A 13,137-nucleotide genomic window follows, 5' to 3' on the forward strand; every position below is an offset into this window, starting at 1 on the left:
TGTGATTAGATTGACTAGTTTTCTGTGATTATGGTTTCAGTGTGTCTGCCCTCTGATGCCCTCTTGCAACACCTACTGTCTTACTTGGGTTTCTCTTACCTTGGGCGTGGGGTATCTCTTCACGACTGCTCCAGCAAAGCGCAGCCGCTGCTCCTTACCTTGGACAAGGGGTATCTCCTCACCACTGCCCTTCCTGACCTTCAACATGGGATAGCTCCTCTAAGGCCCTCCTGCGCCCATGCAGCCATGGCTCCTGAGACGTAGGGTTGGTCTTCCCTGCCGCCACCCCTGGCCTCGGACGTGTTGGGCTCCAAAATCACTGCAGATGGTGACTTCAGCCACGAAATTAAGATGCTTACTCCTTGGAAGGAAAGTTATGACCAACCTAGATAGCATATTCAAAAGCAGAGACATTACTTTGCCAAAAAAGGTTCGTCTAGTCAAGGCTATGGTTTTTCCTGTGGTCATGTATGGATGTGCGAGTTTACCTCCAGGAGAACCACCAGGTTCTTACAGTAAATAATGGACAGAAATTCTTTCATGCTTCCAGCAGGGGATGCCTTAATAAAACCTACCCTCAGGAGAAACAAGTTAGCAGGAGTTGAACCTGCTGGGGTTTAGCAGAGCTCAAGGGACCTGGAGGAAGAGAAACACCCAACTCCAGACCATTTGAGCCATTCTTTCCCAAATAAGGGGTGAGGATGGTGAGGAGAATTCAGAAACATTTGTGAATTCATAGTCCAGGTACATAGTCTCACTAAAACACTGAACATAATTGTAGGACTACAGAATGTTTTCCCTCCTCCTCGCATACCTTACCACCATATTATTAAAGACCTACCACAGCAGTTTTTTATCCAGTACATCATGTCTGGCCATCAAGAAAAGGTTAAGGTATACTTAAAGGTAAAAAACACGATTTGAAGAGGCAATGCAAGTATGATAACCAGACATAACAGGGATGTCAGAATTACAGACTGGAAATTTTAATCAACTATGACTAATATGCTAAGGGCTATAATTGATAAAGTAGACAGCATGCAAGAAAAGATGGTCATGTAAACAAAAAGATGAAAATCCTAAGAAAAAAATTAAAAATGCTAGATATTAAAAACACTAACAGAAACTAACAAAAATGCCTTTGGTGGGCTTACCTATACTGGATCCAGATGAGGTAAGAACCTCTGAGCTTGAGGATACAGCAATAGAAATCCTCAAAACTGAAAAGTAAGGAGAACAAAGACTGAAAAGAACAGAATATCCAGGGTCTGTGGGACAACTACAAAAGTTGAAGCATGACCTGTAATGAGAATACCAGAAGAAGGAGAAAGAGAAAAAAAGAACCAAAGAAATATTTGAAAGAACAGTAATTGAGACTTTCTTAAAATTAGTGTCAGACAGCAAACCATAGATCCAGAGAGCTCTGAGAACACCAAACAGGGTACATGCCCAAAACAAAAACAACAAACAAAAAACTATACATGAGTATATCATTTTCAAACTACAGAAAATCAAAGAAAGAACCTGGGGGTGAGGGGCAATCTTACCTTATGAAGATAATCATTACATCCAACTTCTCCTCCGAAAGCAGGCAACCAAGAAAAGAGTGAAGTGAAATACCAATGTTGACAGAAAAAAAAAAAAATCTAGACCTAGAATTTTGTACACTGCAAAACTATTCTTCAAAAGTGAAGAGAAAATAAAGACTTTCTCAGACAAACAAAAATTAAGAGGATTTGTTGACAGTCGACATGCTTTGCAAGAAATATTAAAAGAAATTCTTTTGAGAAAAGGGAAATACTATATGTCAGAAACTCAAATCTGCATAAAGTAAGAAAGAGCATCAAAGAAGGGATTCAGTTCAGTTCAGTTCAGTCGCTCAGTCGTGTCCGACTCTTTGCGACCCCATGAACTGCAGCACGCCAGGCCTCCCTGTCCATCACCAACTCCCGGAGTTCACGCAGACTCACGTCGGCATCCCTGTCCATCACCAACTCCCACTCGCAAGTGTGGGAGCCCCCTTATGACTGGATCCCCCTGAAGTTTTTAACTCTAGAGTTGTCCTCACCAAGTCTCTAGTAATTAACTAATTATAGCAAAGGTTTTTGTTCCTGTCCCTGCACTTCTTCACACTGGTTCTCACCACAGTTTCCGTTTGTGAGTTTCTGCTGCAGTTCACCTTGATTCTTTTTATCTGCCTATCTCTCTAATTTTTGGGACAGAGTTTAGCTTTGAACCCACCTCTCTTATGGATCCAAAGAGAGATGCTAATTTTTCAATTAGCACTGAAATTAATTGAAGTTTTTCAGTGAACACTGGAAGTCTCCTTTCTCCAATTTTTAGTGGGATATTTTGTGGTTGTTTTTGAGTTGTACTTCTTTATGTGTTCTGGGTTCTAACCTCTTTTAAGGTATATGATTTGCAAATATTTCCTCTTATTCTATGAGTTGCTTTTCCACTCTGTGGGTAGTGCCCTCTGATGCACAAAGTTTTTAATTTTGATGAAGTCCACCATATGTATTTTTTCTTTTGTTGTCAGTGCTTATAGCCAAGAAATCATTGCCAAATGTCATGACACTTTACTCTTATGTAAAAACTCTAATAGGGGTTTTATAGTTTTAGCTCTTATATTAAAGTTTGATTCACGTTGAGTTCATTTTTGTCTATTGTGTAAGGTATGGACGTGTCCATCGTTGTTCTTTTGCATGTGGATATTCGGATTTCCCAGGACCATTTATTGAAGATGCAGTTATTTCCCCATTGTGTAGTCCTGGCTCCCTTTTTGAAATTAATCTGACCCCACATATGAGGGTTTATTTCTGGGATCTCTGTTATATTCCGTTGGTCTGCTTTTACGCCAGTACTACAGTTTTGAATACTATAGTTGTAATACATATTGCAATCAGGAAGTGTGAGGTTTATAACTTTATTCTTTTTTAAAAGATTTTAAAAAAGATTGTTTTGACTACTTGGGGTTCCTCGAGATTTTGGATAGACATTTCCATTTTTGCAAAAAAAATTGTTAGGATTTTGATAGACTTTGCATTGAATTTATAGATTTCTTTGGGTGGTAAGGATATTTAAACAATATTAAGTTTTCCAGACTATGAACGTGCATTTTCATTTGTTTATATATTTAATTTCTTTTTTAAAATATTTTATTTTATTTTTAAACTTTACATAATTGTATTAGTTTTGCCAAATATCAAAATGAATCCGCCACAGGTATACATATATTTAATTTCTTTCAGCAGTGTTTTGTAGTTTTCAGTGTGTAAATCATTCACCTTTTTTGTTAAGTTTATTCCTAGTTATTTTATTCTTTTTGGTGCTATTTTAAATGAGATTGTTTTATTAATTTTCCTTTCATATTGCCCATTGTTAGTGTATACAAATGCAACTGATTTTGTATATTGATTTTGTGTCCTGCAGCTCTGCTGAATCTGTGTATAATAAGTTCAAACAGCGTAATATTAAGTATTACGTATTAGTAATATTTAGTAGTAGTATTAGTGTGTAATATTTAGAATTTTCTAGAAAAAGCAAGAGAGTTCCAGAAAAACATCTATTTCTGCTTTATTGACTATGCCAAAGCCTTTGACTGTGTGGATCACAATAAACTATGGAAAATTCTTCAAGAGATGGGAATACCAGACCACCTGACCTGCCCCTTCAGAAATTTGTATGCAGGTCAAGAAGCAACAGTTAGAACTGGACATGGAACAACAGACTGGTTCCAAATAGGAAAAGGAGTCCGTCAAGGCTGTATACTGTCACCCTGCTTATATAACTTATATGCAGAGTACATCATGAGAAACGCTAGGCTGGAAGAAGCACAAGCTGGAATCAAGATTGCCGGGAGAAATATAAATAACCTCAGATACGCAGATGACACCACCCTTATGGCAGAAAGTGAAGAGGAACTAAAAAGCCTCTTGATGAAAGTGAAAGAGGAGAGTGAAAAAGTTGGCTTAAAGCTCAACATTCAGAAAACGAAGATCATGGGATCTGGTCCCATCACTTCATGGGAAATAGATGGGGAAACAGTGGAAACAGTGTCAGACTTTATTTTTCTGGGCTCCAAAATCACTGCAGATGGTGACTGCAGCCATGAAATTAAAAGACAATTACTCCTTGAAAGGAAAGTTATGACCAACCTAGATAGCATATTCAAAAGCAGAGATATTACTTTGCCAACAAAGGTCCATCTAGTCAAGGCTATGGTTTTTCCAGTGGTCATGTTGAATTGTGAAGAAAGCTGAGCGCTGAAGAATTGATGCTTTTGAATTGTGGTATTGGAGAAGACTCTTGAGCGTCCCTTGGACTGCAAGGAGATCCAACCAGTCCATTCTGAAGGAGATCAGCCTTGGGTGTTCTTTGGAAGGAATGATGCTAAAGCTGAAACTCCAGGACTTTGGCCACCTCATGTGAAGAGTTGTCTCATTGGAAAAGACTCCGATGCTGGGAGGGATTGGGGGCAGGAGGAGAAGGGGACGACAGAGGATGAGATGGCTGGATGGCATCACTGACTCGATGGACGTGAGTCTGAGTGAACTCCGGGAGTTGGTGATGGACAGGGAGGCCTGGCGTGCTGCGATTCATGGGGTCACAAAGAGTCAGACATGACTGAGCGACTGATCTGAACTGAACTGAACTATAAGATTATGTCATCTGTAAACAAAGATGATTGTACTTTTCCCCTACTTCCTTTAGATGCCTTGTATTTCATTTCCTTATGTGATTGCTCTGGTTAATATTTCCAATATTTCTATAGTATTTCCAATACTATGTTGAATAGAAGTTATGAAAGTGGAAATCTTTGCTTTGTTTCTGTGTCTTAGAGGAAAATCTTTTCATCCTTCACCATTGAATATGACATTCAGTTCAGTTCAGTTGCTCAGTTGTGTCCGACTCTCTGCGACCTCATGAATCGCAGCACGCCAGGCCTCCCTGTCCATCACCAACTCCCAGAGTTTACTCAAACTCACGTTCATCAAGTCGGTGATGCCATCCAGCCATCTCATCCTGTCATCCCCTTCTCCTCTTGCCCCCAATCCCTCCCAGCATCGGAGTCTTTTCCAATGAGTCAACTCTTTGCATGAGGTGGCCAAAGTACTGGAGTTTCAGCTTTAGCATCATTCCTTCCAAAGAACACCCAAGGCTGATCTCCTTCACAATGGACTGGTTGGATCTCCTTGCAGTCCAAGGGACTCTCAAGAGTCTTCTCCAATACCACAGTTCAAAAGCATCAATTCTTCGGTGCTCAGTTTTCTTCACAGTCCAACTCGCACATCCATACACGACCACTGGAAAAACCATAGCCTTGACTAAACGGACCTTTGTTGGCAAAGTAATGTCTCTGCTTTTGAATATGCTATCTAGGTTGGTCATAACTTTCCTTCCAAGGAGTAAACGTCTTTTAATTTCATGGCTGCAGTCACCATCTGCAGTGATTCTGGGGCCCAAAAAAATAAAGTCTGACACTGTTTCCACTGTTTCCCCATCTATTTCCCATGAAGTGATGGGACCAGATCCCATGATCTTCGTTTTCTGAATGTTGAGCTTTCAGCCAACTTTTTCACTCTCCTCTTTCACTTTCATCAAGAGGCTTTTTAGTTCCTCTTCACTTTCTGCCATAATAGTAGTATCATCTGCATATCTGAGGTTATTGATATTTCTCTCAGCAATCTTGATTCCAGCTTGTGCTTCTTCCAGCCCAGCGTTTCTCATGATGTACTCTGCATATGACATTAGCTGTATGTATATGACCTTTTGGATACTGAGGTAATTTTCTTCTATTCTGAGTTTGCTGAATTATTTATTTTTCCATACAAGGGTACTGGATTTGCCAAATGTTTTATCTGTCACTATTGAGAGGATTGTTGTGTGATATTTTCCCCACTTCATTCATTGTTTTTCATATGTTAAACCATCTTTGCATTTCAGGAATAAATCCCACTTGGTCATGTTTTATAATTTTTTCTAATCATTTTAACATGTTGATGAATTTGGTTTGCTAGTGTTTTATTGAGGATTTTTCAGTTCAGTTCAGTTCAGTCACTCAGTTGTGTCCAACTCTTTGCGACCCCATGAATCGCAGCACGCCAGGCCTCCCTGTCCATCACCAACTCCCGGAGTTCACTCAGACTCACGTCCATCGAGTCGGTGATGCCATCAGCCATCTCATCCTCTGTCATCCCCTTCTCCTCTTGCCCCCAATCCCTCCCAGCATTGGAGTCTTTTCCAATGAGTCAACTCTTTGCATGAGGTGGCCAAAGTACTGGAGTTTCAGCTTTAGCATCATTCCTTCCAAAGAACACCCAAGGCTGATCTCCTTCACAATGGACAGGATGGATCTCCTTGCAGTCCAAGGGACTCTCAAGAGTCTTCTCCAACACCACACTTCAAAAGCATCAATTCTTCGGCGCTCAGCTTTCTTCACAGTCCAACTCCGCACATCCATACATGACCACTGGAAAAACCATAGCCTTGACTAGATGGACCTTTGTTGGCAAAGTAATGTCTCTGCTTTTGAATATGCTATCTAGGTTGGTCATAACTTTCCTTCCAAGGGGTAATTGTCTTTTAATTTCATAGCTGCAGTCACCATCTGCAGTGATTTTGGAGCCCAGAAAAATAAAGTCTGACACTGTTTCCACTGTTTCCCCATCTATTTCCCATGAAGTGATGGGACCAGATCCCATGATCTTCGTTTTCTGAATGTTGAGTTTTAAGCCAACTTTTTCACTCTCTTCTTTCACTTTCATCAAGAGGCTTTTTAGTTCCTCTTCACTTTCTGCCATAAGGGTGGTGTCATCTGCATATCTGAGGGTATTGATATTTCTCCCAGCAATCTTGATTCCAGCTTGTGCTTCTTCCAGCCCAGCATTTCACATAATGTACTCTGCATATAAGTTAAATAAGCAGGGAGACAATATACAGCCTTGACGGACTCCTTTTCCTATTTGGAACCAGTCTGTTGTTCCATGTCCAGTTCTAACTGTTGCTTCCTGACCTGCATACAAATTTCTCAAGAGGTAGGTCAGGTGGTCTGGTATTCCCATCTCTTTCGGAATTTTTCACAGTTTATTGTGATCCACACAGTCACAAGCTTTGGCATAATCAATAAAGCAGAAATGTTTTTCTTGAACTCTCTTGCTTTTTCGATGATCCAGCTGATGTTGGCAATTTGGTCTCTGGTTCCTCTTCGTTTTCTAAAACCAGCTTGAACAACTGGAAGTTCACGGTTCACGTATTGCGGAGGATTTTTATATCAGTATTTATAAAAGATACTGTTTATTTATTTTTTTCTGGTAGTGTCTTTGGCTTTGGTATCATGGTAATGCTGGCCTCATAGAATGATTGAGGAAGTGTTCCCTTCTGTTAAATTTTTGGGTAGAATTTGAAAACAGTTGTTAGTTCTTTAAATATTTCATAGAACTCACCATTAAAGCCACTTGGCTCAGGGGTTTTATTTGCTGCTTCTGCTGCTGCTAAGTTGCTTCAGTCGTGTCCAATTCTGTGCGACCCCATAGACGGCAGCCCACCAGGCTCCCCTGTCCCTGGGATTCTCCAGGCAGGAACACTGGAGTGGGTTGCCATTTCCTTCTCCAATGCATGAAAATGAAAAAATAAAGTGAAGTCTCTCAGTCGTGTCCGACTCCTAGCCACCCCATGGACTGCAGCCCACCAGGACCCTCCGTCCATGGGATTTTCCAGGCAAGAGTACTGGAGTGGGGTGCCATCGCTTTCAAGTTTTAAATTATACATTCAAGTTCCTTAGTAGGTGTAGATCTGTTTAGATTTTCTTGTTCTTTAATATTCAGCTTTGGTAGGTTGTGTGTTGCTAGGCCTTTGTCCTTTACATTGAGATTATTCATTTCTTTGGTATACAGTTTTTTGCTTTTTCATCATACTGTGTGGTGTGTGGGATCTTAGTTCCCTGATTAGGGATCAAACCCAAGCCCTCTGCAGTAAGAGCATGGAGTCTGAACTACTGGTGTATGAGTGTACTAAGTTGCTTCAGTCGTGTCTGACTCTGTGCAACCCTATGGGTGTAGCCTGCCAGGCTCCCCTAACTACTGGACCACCCAGGGAATTCCCTGGTATACAATTTTTCATGTTACTCTTTTATAGTCCTTTTTGTTTCTGTAGAATTGATAGTAATGACTCCATTTTTACTTATGATTTTAGTAATTTGAGACCTCTCTCTTTGTTTCTGTTTAATCTAGCTAAAGAGTTGTCAATTTTGTTGATATTTTTGAAGAACCAGCTCTTGGTACCATTAATTTTCTTGTTGTTTTCCTGTTCTCTATTTTATTTATCTCGATTTTGTTTATCCTTATTATTTCCTTTCTGCTTCTTTTGGCTTAATTTGCTCTTTTCTTTATTCATTCCTCAAGGTATAACTTGTATTCTTGATTTGAGATCCTCTTGTCTTCTGTGCAGCCATAAAGATTCCCCTTAGCAATGCTTTCATCACATCCTGTGTTTTGGTATGTTGTGTTTTCACTTTCATTTGAATCGAGATATTTTCTAATTTGCCTTTTGATTTCCTCTTTAGGCCATTGGTTGTTTGCTACTGCTAAGTCGTTTCAGTCATGTCCGATTCTGTGTGATCCCATAGAAAGCAGCCCACCAGGCTCCCCCATCCCTGGGATTCTCCAGGCAAGAACACTGGAGTGGGTTGCCGTTTCCTTCTCCAATGCATGAAAGTGAAAAGTGAAAGGGAAGTCGCTCAGTCGTGTCCGACTCTTGGTGACCCCATGGACTGCAGCCTTCCAGGCTCCTCCGTCCATGGGATTTTCCAGGCAAGAGTACTGGAGTGGGGTGCCATCAAGAATGTGTTATTTAATTTCCACATATTTGTGAATTGGTTTTCCTGTTGCTATTGATTTCTAGATTCATTCCTCTGTAATCAGTAAAAATATCTGGTAGTATTTCAATCTTTTAAATTTTAAGACTTTTTGGCCATAATATATTATCTATTGTGGAGAATGTTCCATGTGTACTTGAGAAAAATATATATTCTTCTACTATTGGGTGGAGTATCCTGTATATGTCTATTAGGTTCAGTTGGTTTATAGTGTTGATTAAGTCCTCTATTTCTTTTTTCATTTTCTGTCAGCTGTTATATCCATCATTAAAAGTGGGGGTATTGAAATCTCTTATATTGTAGAATGTCTATTTCTCCTTTCAGTTCTTAATGTTTGCTTCATATATTTTTGAGCTCTCATGTTTGGTAATTGTTATATCTTCTTGGGAAATTGACCCTTTTATCTGTAAATGATGTCCTTCCTTGATTCTTGTAACAATATTTTGACTTAAAGTCTATTTTGTCGGATATTAATGTGGTCATCACTACTCTCCTTTAGTTATTATTTATATGAATTATCTGTTTCTATCTTTTTTACCTTCAGTCTATGTATTAATTATGTATAAAGTGAGTCTCTTGTAGATATCATGTACTTGGATCATTTTTCAATCAGTTATTCATTCTATGACTTTTGGTTGAAGAGTGTAATTCATCTCATTTAAAGTAATTGCTGATAGGAAAGGACTTACTTTTGCCACTTTGTTACGCTTTCTGTATGTCTTATGACTTTCCATCCCTCTTTTTTTCATTATTGTTTTCTTTTGTGTTTAGTTTATTTATTTATTTATTTTTCTATTTTCTGGCCACAGTGCATGGCATGTGGGATCTTAATTCCCTGACAAGGGATCAAACTTGTGCCCCTGTAGTGGAAGCATGTTGTGTTAACCACTGAACCACCAAGGAAGCCCTTAGTTTATTTTTTTTAATAATGAAACATTTGATTTTCTTATTTCCTTTGTGTATATTCTATAGATACATTCTTTGAATTACTGTGGCGATTACAAATAACATCCTAAATTTATAACAATCGATTTTAAATTGGTACAAATTTAATTTCAGTTGCATACAAAGACTGCTCCCTTACAGTTTTTCCTGCTACTTTATATATTATTGATGTCACAGATTATATCTTTGTATATTGTGTACCCATCACATATATTTATAATTTTTAATGCATTTGTCTTTTAAGTCCTGTAGCAAATAAGAAGTGGGGTTCCAAATTCTTAAAGTAGAATCTTAGATCGTTAACTTTAAAACATTTAAAACCGTAAATTTCCTTCTCAGTATTGTCTTAGCTGTACCCTCAACATTTTCATATGTTTTGGTTTTATTTTCATTAGATCCAAATTTTATTACTATTTTTATTTCTTTTTTTACTCATATGTTATTGAGAAATCTGTTCTTTAATTTTAAAACATTCTGGGAATTTTCCACATATTGTTATTGATTTCTGATTTAATTTCATTGTGATTAGAGAACATATTTTGTATAATGTCAATACATTTAAACTTAATGAAATTTGTTTTATGACCTAGTACATGTTGCTTCTGTGCTGTGCTTAGTTGCTCAGTCATGTCCAACTCTTTGTGACCTCATGGGCTGTAACCCACCAGGCTTCTCTGTCCATGGGGATTCTCCAGGCAGAAATACTGGAGTGGGTTGCCATGCCCTCCTTCAGGGGATCTGCCAAACCCAGGAATCAAAACCAGGTCTCCCTCATTGCAGGTGGATTCTTCACTATCTGAGCCAACAGGAAAGCCCAAGAATACTGGAGTGGGTAGCCTATCCCTTCTCCAGAAGATCTTCCCAACCCAGGAATTGAACCAGAGTCTCTTGCACTGCAGATGTATTCTTTACCGGCTGAGCTACCAGGAAAGCCCCTAGTACATGTTATCTTGTTGCAAATTCCATATGCCCTTGAAAAGACTGTATTCCACAGCTGTTGGATGACTGTTGTTCAGTCACTCAGTCCTGACTCTTTATGACCCAATGGATTGCAGCATGCCATGCTTTCCTGTCCTTCACTATCTCTCAGAGTTTGCTCAAATTCATGTCCACGGAGTCACTGATGCTATTTAACCATCTCATCCTCTGCCACTCTCTTCTCCTTTCCCTTCAGTCTTTCCCAGCATTAGTGTCTTTTCCAGTCATTTGGCTCTTCACATCAGGTGGCCAAAGTATTGGCACTTCAGCTTCAACATCAGTCCTTCCAATGAATAATCAGGGTTGATTTCCTTTAGGATTGACTGGTTTGATGTCCTTGCAGTAGAAGGGACTCTCAAGAGTCTTCTCCAACACCACAGTTCAAAAGCATCAATTCTTCAGTGCTCAGCTTTCTTTTTAGTCCAACTCTCACATCCATACCTGACTACTGGAAAAGCCATAGCTTTGACTAGATGGACCTTTGTTGGCAAAGTGATGTCTCTGCTTTTTAATATGCTGTCTAGGTTGGTCATAACTTTTCTTCCAAGGAGCAAGCATCTTTTAATTTCATGGCTACAGCCACCATCTGCAGTGATTTTGGAGCCTCCAAAAATAAAGTTGTCACTCTTTCCAATGTTTCCCCTTCTATTTGCCATAAAGTGATGAGGCCAGATGCCATGATCTTCATTTTCTGAATGTGAAGTTTTTTACAAAATTAATTAATTTATTTTAATTGGGGGATAATTGCTTTACAATATTGTAGTGGTTTTTTTTGCCATACATTGACATGAATCAGCCTTGGGTATACATGTGTTCCCCATCCTGAACCCACCTCCCTCCCCATCCCATCCCTCTGGGTCATCCCAGTGCACCAGCCCTGAGCACCCTGTCTCATGCATTGAACCTGGACTGGTCTATTTCACATACGATAATATACATGTTTCAATGCTATTCCCTCAAATCATCCCACCCTCGCCTTCTCCCAAAGAGTCCAAAAGACTGTTCTTTACTTCTGTGTCTCTTTTGCTGTCTACCATATAGGGTTATCATTACCATCTTTCTAAATTCTATATATATGCATTAATATACTGTATTGGTGTTTTTCTTTCTGACTTACTTCACTCTGTATAATAGGTTCCAGTTTTATCCACCTCATTAGAACTGATTCAAATGCATTCTTTTTTATAGCTGAGTAATATTCCATTCTGTATATGTACCACAGCTTTCCTATCCATTTGTCTGCTGATGGACATCTAGGTTGCTTCCATGTCCTGGCTATTGTAAACAGTGCTGTGATGAACATTGGGGTATATGTGTCTCTTTCAATTCTAGTTTCCTTGGTGTGTATGCCCAGCAGTGGGATTGCTGGGTCATATGGTAGTTCTATTTCCAGTTTTTTAAGGAATCTCCACACTGTTCTCCATAGTGGCCATACTAGTATGCATTCCCACCAACAGTATAAGAGGGTTCCCTTTTCTCCGCACCCTCTCCAGCATTTATTGTTTGTAGACTTTGATAGCAGCCATTCTGACTGGTGTGAAATGGTACCTCATTGTGGTTTTGACTTGCGTTTCTCTGATAATGAGTGATGTCGAGCATCTTTTCATGTGTTTGTTAGCCATCTGTATGTCTTCTATGGAGACATGTCTATTTAGTTCTTTGGACCATTTTTGGATTGGGTCATTTATTTTTTTGGAATTGAGCTGCATGAGCTGCTTGTATATTTTTGAGATTAATTCTTTGTCATTTGCTTCATTTGCTATTACTTTCACCCATTCTGAAGGCTATCTTTTCATCTTGCTTATAGTTTTATTCATTGTGCAAAAGCTTTTAAGTTTAATTAGGTCCCATTTGCTTATTTTTGCTTTTATTTCCATTACTCTGGGAGGTGGGCCATAGAGGATCCTGCTGTGATTTATGTCGGAGAGTGTTTTGCTTATGTTTTCCTCTAGGAGTTTTATAGTTTCTGGTCTTACATTTAGATCTTTAATCCATTTTGAGTTTATTTTTGTATATGGTGTTAGAAAGTGTTCTAATTTCATTCTTTTACAGATGGTTGACCAGTTTTCCCAGCAGCACTTGTTAAAGAGATTGTCTTTTCTCCATTGTATATTCTTGCCTCCTTTGTCAAAGATAATGTGTCCATAGGTGCGTGGATTTATCTCTGGGCTTTCTATTTTGTTCCATTGATCTATATTTCTGTCTTTGTGCCAGTACCATACTGTCTTGATGACTGTAGCTTTGTAGTAGAGCCTGAAGTCAGGCAGGTTGATTCCTCCAGTTCCATTCTTCTTTCTCAAGATTGCTTTGGCTATTTGAGATTTTTTGTATTTCCCTAC

At 39.1% G+C, this 13,137-nt stretch overlaps 1 pseudogene; it reads left to right on the plus strand.

The window, feature by feature from the left end:
- The first annotated feature begins 1,135 nt into the window (after positions 1-1,135).
- Positions 1,136-13,137, plus strand: part of LOC129630597 (ubiquitin-conjugating enzyme E2 variant 1-like) — a 32,827-nt pseudogene continuing 20,825 nt past the window's right edge.

Source organism: Bubalus kerabau, chromosome 17 (genome assembly GCF_029407905.1).
Source record: "Bubalus kerabau isolate K-KA32 ecotype Philippines breed swamp buffalo chromosome 17, PCC_UOA_SB_1v2, whole genome shotgun sequence".
Taxonomy (NCBI): Eukaryota; Metazoa; Chordata; class Mammalia; order Artiodactyla; family Bovidae; genus Bubalus; species Bubalus kerabau.